We start from the raw sequence: 10742 nt of genomic DNA on the forward strand, positions 1-10742 counted from the left end.
GTGCAGTGTGAAGGCAAATCATGTTATTAACTTGGTCTATGTTCGGACATGAATAGAGGGTTGCATGGCTATAAGAAAATCAGGACAAAGTTAGCTGATTTTATTATGATAGCATGGTACAGAAAGTAGGATGCATGAAGCTAAATTGTGACAAATAACTAAGTGTAGATATAAATGGTTACATATTGTTTTTGACAATAAGCAAGCCAAGTGTCAAGTTTTCAGAAGATACCTCTTGGTTGTCGACAATAATGTCTACCTCATATGGCTGTTGTCGAGTTGTTTGAACCCTGTATTCCTATATGCAAGCAACACATTGGTATGCTCGAGGCCAGAAATCTTTCAGCAGGGAAATCTGCACGATTATTCTTCCAATCTCCCTGCGAGCATATAGTTGTAGCATCAATATTCATAAATAAATCACAAGGTAGACAATGCGGTGAGAAGATGTATCTTGCTTAATCTAAATGAAGTCAACAACTGAAACAACTTGATTTGATAAATAAATAGAGAAGAAGAAAAGTATGAAGGAGGAGAAATAAAAGAGAAAATATACATAACCAAGGTGATAAGGATAAAGTCATGCAATGCCTCACCTACAACTGAAACAATGACAATCACACTATTGTTTTACCATTAAATGATAATGCTTGAAAACATTTCAGCGGCATATCTTAGACAGAACATAACTTATATGTGATATAATGATGCACAAAGAGAACCCACCACTGGAATTAATACCCGCGGTGACTGAATCATTTCAGATGCCTTTGCTCTCTCCGTGGAAACCTCAGCTAGCTAGATGTGCTTCCAAGCTCTCTAAATTCTTGAGAGAACAATATAAGCCAGATTGGGTTACCATCAGTATTGCTAATTTTGCAAACTGGCATGTACAAAATTTACTTTATGTGTTTCCTTTATACTTTTGCAAATCGGCATGTACAAAAATTACTTTATGTGTTTCCTTTCTCTACCTCTTGGTGCTTAGTACCAAGCTCTGAAACTGATGCATGATTCTTTTCTTCCGCATATCGCATTGATCCTTGGATTTGCTATAACACAATTAGATTTAAATCTCATAGCATGTAAGAATAACTAATTGTCAAATTTGATAACGACAATGAACTACAAACATCCACAACCACGCAAATAACAAAACCACACATAGATACATGGTGTTCTAATTCTGGATCCACATATATGCCTGGACTAAAACCTTAGAATAACATAAGACACTATATATACCTACGAGTACTGTTTTTTTAGAGCAACTGCACTTAAACATATATGGATTTTTTAGAGCAACTACACTTAAACATTTATGGTCCTCCCTGCCAACTCTAAAATATGATGCCTTACCGGTAGGAAATTTTGAAGTATGGGACCTGAATGGACTGTGGCATGGAGTAATCAATATTCAATAGTTGACACAAAAATCCTAGAGTGCATTATATCTTCAAGCAATCATCTTTAAGAAAGTCAGATGTCTCAAGAGAAGTTCGCTGAATGACGCGTTTGTAATCCCTGAAATGAGGAAGGAATATCAGAATCCAGAGTGTATCACAAAAAAATTTAAACAATGCACAACTCACTTCAGTTTAAAATATTATGGGTTGATAATTGCATCATATGTAAGGTTTCATATTATATTTTGAAAAGAAGAAACTGTAGCACAATTGTTTCTCCAATACCGGTGTCAACCTGAATGGTCTAAAAGTTTCATCCAAATCTTGACTCAAAATTTGATTTTGGGGATGGATAAACTGAAAATCTACAAATTATTGCAGTTGTGACTTGAGAGGATTCAAACCAGACCTGCAGCCTTCCTAGGGCAGTAACTTATCACGCCTACAAGCTCAGCTTTGTGGTGAAAACATGACCATTGCCCGGCAGGGAAATCTACAGGAACCAACAGCAAGTGTGGAACAAAAGCACTCTTCACTGGACTCTAAAAACATATGATTTGCTTAGATATCAGTTCTATCCGTCTACAAAAAGGCTCTCTGAAATACACTATTACCAAGATCTATATTAAAAAGGCAATGCTATCACAAACATTAAGAGGCTATCTACTAAGCTCTACTCATAGATCATACTGCATACCAGCATTGAAATAGTAAAATTATGCAACAAACTGGTTGGCATAACATGTAGATCAGTTTGGCAGTATCACTGGCTATCTCCTGCTTGGGTCACAATTCCAGAGGCACATGTATCTATATGAGACATATCTGCATTGTAAAAATATTGAAGTTAATATTTACATGTACCTATATGAGTAATATCCACGAGGAAATAACGTAAAAACAAACAGTCAAATATTATCCTCTTGGATAATCTCTTGCCTTGATACGTAAAAACAAACAGTCAAATATTGTCCTCTTGGATAATCTCTTGCCTTGATTCAGAAAATCGGGTATAGAACAGATAATGCATAGGAATTTTAGTGATCTCATATTTTAGTCAAAATGGTCTTTATACGGATGATTAATGGTTTTTGTTATGATTTTGGGGATCTCATCTCTTAGTCAAAAGGGCGTGCCTCTACAGAGATGATTAATTCACTGTCACAGAGTAAAATCTATGTTAATTAGAAGTTCTAGTACGCGGATATATGAATAATAATATGGCCGTGCCACATAAGCAATCCATTAGCATCTCTAGCTTTGGTGCTCGGACCTACATGCACGACTTCTCATATGATTTTTTTTGGAGCAAAACAAATTCACTTCAGCACCTACGTCCTATGCTAGAAGGGGTGTGAAGTGAAGAAAACATATACAGATGCTACTTTTGATATTCTGTGAAAAGATATCTTTAGTGATATATACTAATAATTGATATCCTCGAACATATTACTCTCAACTCTCGAGAGATATCTGGGCAATAAATCTTACAAACCTAGTTTGTATAAGACATTGCTTCCAAGCACAAAAAGATGATACACATCTACGCAAAAGCTGGAAAAATATCAAATTGAATGGATGCACTTGTACGTGTCAATGTAATTAGCTAATTAATCGGGGGAGAACAATATAGTACATATTACGCAAAAGCTGGAAAAAGTATCAAATTGAAAGGATGCACTTGTCCGTGTTGATGTAATTAACTAATTAATCGGGGGAGAACAATATAGTATATATTAAATATGGTTTGGTGACTAAAAACTGGAGTACTATTGCTAGGACCAAGATCCTACCTAGGATGCACCACAAGAACGGCGAAGCTGTGATTGTCTGGCCTTGAGGATAGCTCAGCTAAACCTTGCGTTGGCTGCTTGGCTCCATGCGGCCTGCGCCCTAGCCTTGGCGCCACCTGCTCCTGCAACTTGCAAGGGGGCGCCGTCAGGAGAGACTCCATGAACGGAGATTGCCAGATCGAGACTGAGGCAAGACGAAACGAAGCTGTTGTGCAGATTTCTTCGAGGATCGAAATAGGAATGCAGTGACATAAAAACAAAGTCCAAACAATGAATTATACCAGGTGAATTTTGCCCAATTTGGCAGCCCTGTGGGAGAGAACAGCTCGAGCAATTTGGGAGCGCTGCTGCGTGACCTCCATCCACCAGCAGTTGTGCCGCTTGCAGGCACAGGGTCGACACGCAACACCATGCCCAGATCGGCGCCGCAGGGAGCTGCCGCCTGCAGTCCAAATCCAACGCTGATGGCGGCCTCCCGTGGTGAGGCGCCGCGCGGCTTAGGCCCCCGCCGGAGCCGCCGTCCTCCTCCTCCATCGGCGCGGGGTCAAGGCCGCTCTCCGCGCCCAGCAGCCATGACGCGAACCACTTAGACAGGAACCGGTTGGTGGCGTGCGCGGGCGGCGGCGGCGCGACATCAGAAGTCGCTGAGCAGGCACGAGTGGCGCCCGCGAGAGGCCTTGAAGAGCGAGGCCGACGCGGCCGCGAGCCCCTGGCGTTGGCCTGGATGCGGAGGCGGCGCCTGTCGAGCAGCGAGCAGCGCACGCCATAGCCATCCTGCAGGCAATGCCCACTCGCGGAGCGCGTCGACGTGGCCGAGCGAGGCGGCGCGCGACGTCCGCGTGGAGGTCACGGTCGTTCTTGGAGCAGCCTCCGCCGTTGAACTGGATGACGGCGAGCGAGTAGAGCGCGTCGCGGTGCCCGTCGCCCGCCGCCGCCGTCATCAGCGATGCGTCGTACCCGCGATCCTCCTCCTCGTCGATGATGGCTGACACGACCTCTGCACGCGCCGCATCGTCGCTGCAGCCTGCGACCGTTGATTTTTTTTGATAGAAGAGGGTGGAGGTAGAGGGAAATTGGAGGAACTGGAGGAAGGCGACAGGGCAGTGCCTTGACGGAGGAGGAAGAAGAGAAGAGGACAGGGCGGAGGTAAGAAAGAGAGAGCATCAAGAACCGATGCAGTTAAGCGGTACCACCGCTTTGACCATTTGTAACACTGCTACAGCCACCCCTCGAAGGAAGGGAAAAATAACCGCCTACATGTTTCCCACACTCTAAAAATCCTAGAGAGCACCAAAAGTTTACACAGGTTTAATTCATAGCAGACCTCAAAATTCTAAGAAAAAAGAAGTTTGTTCACCTTTAATATAGTAGTTATGGAGCCAGGAAAGGAGAGGAGCAGCGTCCTCGTAATTGGTGGCACAGGTCACATTGGCAAGCATATTGTTGCTGCGAGTATCCGCCTTGGCCATTCAACCTCTGTCCTCGTCAGGGATGCCACACAATCAGATCCAGCCAAGGCACAACTACTCAAGAACTTTGCTGATTCCGGTGTTGCTCTCATCAAAGTATGTGTAACTATCATCCCCTGTTATCTCTCTTTCAACTACTATTTTTTTCCCCCAGTTTCTGAATGGTTCTCATTTTCCTTCCTATAGGAAGAGAAAAGGAGTATTGAACTGTTAAAGGCTTTGCTATCAGGTCTTTTAATGTTAGTCATATACTCACCCATAGTATTCAATTGCCAACCAGAGTTCAACAATAAAAGCATTGTGCGATGGAGTTTAACAATTCAGGCGATTTTTCTAGTATATCTGTAACTTGGTAGTCACATACATCTCAAGGACATGATCAAAATTTAGGCTGACTTTCAAAATTGTTCCTCCCTTTACTCCTGCAACATCTTTTTTATGCTCAGGGAGATTTGTTTAATCACGAGAGCCTTGTTAAAGCCATTAAGGGTACAGACATCATCATCTCGGCTGTGGGGCCCCGTCAACTTGCCGAGCAGACGAGGATTGTCACGGCTATCAAGGATGCTGGCGATGTGAAGGTCAGATTATCTACTCGTCTTCTTATTTGATGATGATGGCTACAGATCACTGAACAATTCCTGTACAGAGGTTCCTGCCATCTGAGTTTGGCTCTGACGTAGAGCGGGTTCATACTGTGGATCCAGTGGCCTCATTGTACGCTAAAAAAGTCAACCTCCGCCGTCTGATCGAGGCGGAGGGTATACCTCACACTTATGTCTGCTGCAATGGATTTGCTGAAACCTACCTGCCAAGCATCGGTGATGTTACAACAGTTGGTGCTGGTCCTCCATCCAGCAAAATCACCGTCTTAGGTGATGGAGATGCAAAAGGTAAGTTGGCATCCTTTTTCTGCTACCAGAAATCTGCAGTCATTAGTCAGTGGTTGTATGAGAGTCACATCCTGCACTGATCCTGTATTGATTCTTGTTGCACACAGCGGTATTTGTGGTGGAAGAGGACATAGCTGTGTACACGATAAAGAGCGGTTGATGATCCGAGAACCCTGAACAAGATCCTCTACATGAGGCCACCAGCTAACATCATATCCCACAACGAGCTCATCTTAATGTGGGAGAGGAAAGCGGGCAAGACTTTACAGATATCGCGCATCCTGGAGGTGGATCTCCTGGAGTGGATCAAAGGTACATCCATTACCGCACACCCAGACACATGATAGTTACAGTTGCATCTCTGACCACTTTTTACAATTGTATGCAGAGGCAGCATTCCCTCTGAACATATTGCTGTCCATCGCGCTTTCCATCTTCGTCAGAGGTGACCAGGCTAACTTCGAGATTGAGCCATCCTTTGGCGTCGAGGCCACCGAGCTCTACCCTGACGTGAAATACACCACTGTCGACGAGTACCTTAACCGCCTTCTCTGACCTGCCTGTAATGGAACCCAATCACAATTGACATTCTCAATGAAGGTGGCTGAACTGGTATGTCTAATTATGTGTATGCATCTATCTTCTCTAAATTCACCAGGAAGAAGCTTGGATTTTGGTGTAAAAGTTAATAAGTTCGGCAGGGACTATGATCCCAAATGGCGCATGCCATACCTGCTTGATTATCATCAAGGACCGATCCATTGTGCTTTTCAAACTCAGGGTGATTATTCCTTTTTGGTTGAATAACCAATGGGACCTTTGATTAAATTTTCAGTTTCGTCACCAGACTGAAACAATTTTTCTTCACGTTTTTATAACCTAGCACCAACTCTTCAGAGTTATGGCTTCACATGCAGCAACACAATATCTCTTCCATTGCTTCAGATACAAGAACTCATATGATTCAGCAAATAAGGATAGGTTGGTGGTGTATTATCTCGTAGTACAGGCTGTTTTTCCATTTGGTCACGTAATAACTAGTGAAGCGCGAGGATAGATAGCACTAGGATTAATAGTGTGGTTGTGGTCGTTGCGAAATACTCACACTCCCGAGAACTTCTCATCGTGCTCTTTAATTACACTTGACCATTAGTATATTATTCACTTAATCATGGAAATTTTACAGACGGTATGGTAATGATTAAGGAGATGCTATTAAGACTTTTTTTTTTTGAACAGGGGATCGGTCCCGAAGGACCGGGAAGCTAGCATTCATTCACAACGGTGGAGTTACAGAATACAGAAGGGACGAAAGAGAATAAAGAAATTACAAACAAGTCCCTACATTTTGCACAAACGACCCTAGATCTAAAACTTGGAAAGTAATCGGGTCCAGCTCCTTCTCCACCGCGACCACGCATCGCAACACGGCCAAGCACACCGTCGCCGGGGATGCTACCACTTGGGACAGAGCACCGGGAGCATGCCGAGTTGGAGCAGAGGGGCCTCCTTGTTGGCTTAGAAGCCTGGAGGTTGGACATCGCCTTCGTTAGCCGGTCGGAAAAAACCGTCGCCGGTGATAGAGGATGGGAGAGTCGCCCTTCGACCATCAAAGGTGGCAGCCATGAGAGGGCTACCACGGATGCCTCCCCAAGAGAAGCTTCAGTGCTCCCCTGCCGCAGATGCAGCACCACACAGCCAAGGACGAGCTTGCAACCTTCAGCATCACCACGAAGACAGAGGAGAAGCTTCAAACCTTGAACAGCATGAATGGATGAATCTGCAGAGACTACACGAGCTTATTGTCGGAGATGGCGGAACTTCTCCCAACTGCTGCTTGCAGCACCACGCCAGCAGCACCCAGAGGGAGTACTCCGTCAGCCACCGCCTGCAGCTCGACAGCAGCGGCGACCCACTCCACAAAAAGGGCATGAAGCCAATACTGAGAAACAACTCAAAACTCTACACTACAGCTGTACAGGGAGGGGTCCCCCACCCACCACAACACCGGAGAGGGGAGGGAGAGGGGCCTGCCGGCCCAGATCTGAGGAACTAGGAGGAGGTTACTGTAGAGACCTGATAGACGGGATGGGGAGAAGTAGATGCTATTAAGACTAGGACATGATTATGATTAAGGAGGTGTGCTATGCTTACTGAGGCTGCAAAGGCAACCCGCAGATAATTCTCAGATGTTTAGATAAAAGAGGAGACACCGTGTGCAGAAAAATTCGAAATGTCGAGGAGATTTTAGGAACTGTGGAATTTGTCAAGACAACCTCTTTGGGCCATCATGTTCTTGGCAGAGCCGGGCAGGAGGCGGCATCAATAAGACCTTAGAGCATCTCCAGCCACGACCCCCCAAACGGACGGGGGGACATGTTATCTTCGTACCGTGTTTGGAGACGTCGCTCCCCAGCCGCGTCCCCAAAACGCGCCCCAAACAATAAAATAATGCATCTGTTTTTTTATAATTTTATTTTAATAAAGAGAAAAAAATTTGTAGGTACGGTGAAGACTTCGAAAAATATGAACTAATTTTCAAAGTAGTGCAACATAAATAAACTACATATTTTTTTTAAAAAAAATGAACTAATTTTTTAAACTACTTCTTCGATAGGCCTGCCTCGTCGTCCTTGTCACGGTAGCGCTTTCTACTCGTCACCTCTTCCGCAGAGGCGGTGTCGTTTGACTCGTCAGAGGAACTTGTGTCCTTCTCGTCGTCCTCCTCAGCCTCTTCAGTTTCTTCCTCTTCCTCCTCCTTCTCATGGCCGTCGTCGGCGACGGCCTTCCCCTCCTACTCATGGCCGTCGTCGGCCTCCCAATCCTCCTCCTGGCTGTCCGTCGGTGGGGTACTAGAGCTGCTAGTTGGTGGGGCACTACAGCTGCTAGGCATTGCAACTCTGTCCCACCAATGGCGCCATCCAAGCGGCTTCCCCTCGATGTCGGTGTCCGATGGCAAAGAGAGGTTGCTCATGGCGAGAGAGGATGATGAGAGAGGAGAGGAGAGATGAATGGCGCTGGCCGGTTGTAGATCGGAAAGCGCATACGTAGGGGTCTTATTGAGCGCGGATGAATGATGGCGCATATATTGAAGAGAGCTGGGGTTGCTCTTCCGCGGAGTTCGCGCTCCATTCCGGCGGTTCGCGCGTCGATCGACGCGGTTGCCACTGCGACGGTTTTCCTTGCCGGCAACTGCACCGTCGCTAGGTAGGCGACGGTTGAGCGTCTGTGAGTCGCTGAGGCGTTGGTCCCGCATCTCCCCGCCTTGCATTTCGTTGCGTCCGGCGTGGCCAGAGCGTCCCCTATGGAGCGGGGATGGGCTCGGGCGCCGGACATCGTATTGGGCCGTGTCGGACGAAAAATGCCTTTAGGGCACGCGACTGGGGAACGAAAAAATGTCCGACGCGCCTCAAATACCTTTTGGGAGCCATTTTGGGGGACGCGGCTGGAGATGTTGTTAGTGCTTGAGTTCTAGATGTACCTTCCTAACATCAGTTTTTTTTTCATCTACTGTGCACAAATGGTTATCACACCATCATCATTGTAATCGTGACAAAGGTATGCAGTAGAAGAGATGTTAGTTAGGGGGCCCCAAATGCAGCTATCCTTGTTGAATGTTTCAATAAAGCGCAGGCGTGAATCGATCGACCGAAGGTCGTGGAGATGCCGAAAAGCTACTGGCTACGCCCTTGAGGCAGGCCTTGATTACGATCAGGGCGAGGATAGATCGGCTGCGGAGGGAGCGAAACAGGCGGCGGGGAGATCGATTCAACTTTGGGAGAACTCGATCTGGTGGCGGATTGCATGAATCAGTCGATGGCACTAACAATTTCAAGGCAACGATGGTTCCACAGTCACACTCTTCTCTTCCTCATAGACCAGGCTCCGGAGGAACACGATCGAGAAGAGAGGGAGGAGGGATATGCCACGTCAATCCTTTACCATTTCGGGTCACTTGGCAGTGGCAGTAAATCGTAAATTTAAGCCGCTCCGTGTTCTGCTGAAACGAGAATCTCCAAAGATGCCACTTCGCAAAATTGCACTACTGGCAGCTCCGCTCCATCACCTCGGCTCTGCGGATTTGGAGTGTTCGGAGCGTTTCCGAACGGGCCCACTAGTTTTCAGGTGGTGGCGGATCGATTCTTCTAGGGTGTGCCTTGTCCTGCTTTTCGGCTCGAGCGGCCTAGTCTGCACTTGTTTGCTCCGTCCATGGCCAGGACAAAAAAGGGACCTAGCTAGTCAACTAGTATATCCTACACCGCAGAAACTATTTTTGAAAAGAGGAAACGTGGTTTTGTCACGTGTTCAACATAGTCAACTTGTGTCATTGATCCCGATCCCTTGTGTTCTCACATTTGTTGGGTTTGTCTCCCGTCTCCTTCATGGCACGCATTTGTTATGTCACATGTGTGATTTGTATAGGCTCTAGTGATATGGACATGCATGGTGAACTAAAGTGAGACAACGGAGCTTGCTATCTAGTCGGATGAAGGCTAAGTGGTATATAAGGGGAAGATCTCATTATTTGTGTATTACTAAGGTGGGTGGTGAAATCATTCTCCTATAGATGAACGTCCACGAGTTACAATACATGCATGTGTTGGTACTTGATATTTGGTAATATTCCTACTTTTCCGGAATCTAGATTTTATATCACAACTCTACCATTTTTCCTAATAAATATACCCGTACCGTTAAGATAGTACACTCGTCTTTTAAAACCGTCACAAGGCATTTTGGACTACAATGTTTTGTCCTGGCCATGGACGGAGCAAACAAGTGCAGACTAGGCCGCTCGAGCCGAAAAGCAGGAGAAAAAAGAAGCTAGCTAGCCAACTAGTATATCCTACACCGCACAAACTATTTTCAAAATGAGGAAACACGGTTTTATCACGTGTTCAACGCATTCAACTTGTGTCATTGATCCCGATGCCTCGTGTTCTCACATTTGTTTGGTTCTTCTCTCGTCTCCTTCATGCCACCCATTTGTAATGTCACATGTGTGATTTGTATAGGCTCTAGTGATATGGACATGCATAGTGAACTAAAGTGAGACAAACGAAGCTTGCTATCTAGTCGGATGAAGGCTAAGTGGTATATAAGGGGAAGATCTCATTATTTGTATGTTACTAAGGTGGGTGGTGGAATCATTCTCCTATAAATGAACGTCCATGAGTTACA

At 45.6% G+C, this 10742-nt stretch overlaps 1 pseudogene; it reads left to right on the forward strand.

Moving 5' to 3' along the window:
• Positions 1-4572: 4572 nt before the first annotated feature.
• On the forward strand, positions 4573-6116 carry LOC124668324 (annotated as a pseudogene).
• Positions 6117-10742: the final 4626 nt, after the last annotated feature.

The sequence above is a fragment of the Lolium rigidum genome, chromosome 6 (assembly GCF_022539505.1).
Source record: "Lolium rigidum isolate FL_2022 chromosome 6, APGP_CSIRO_Lrig_0.1, whole genome shotgun sequence".
NCBI classification, from domain to species: domain Eukaryota; kingdom Viridiplantae; phylum Streptophyta; class Magnoliopsida; order Poales; family Poaceae; genus Lolium; species Lolium rigidum.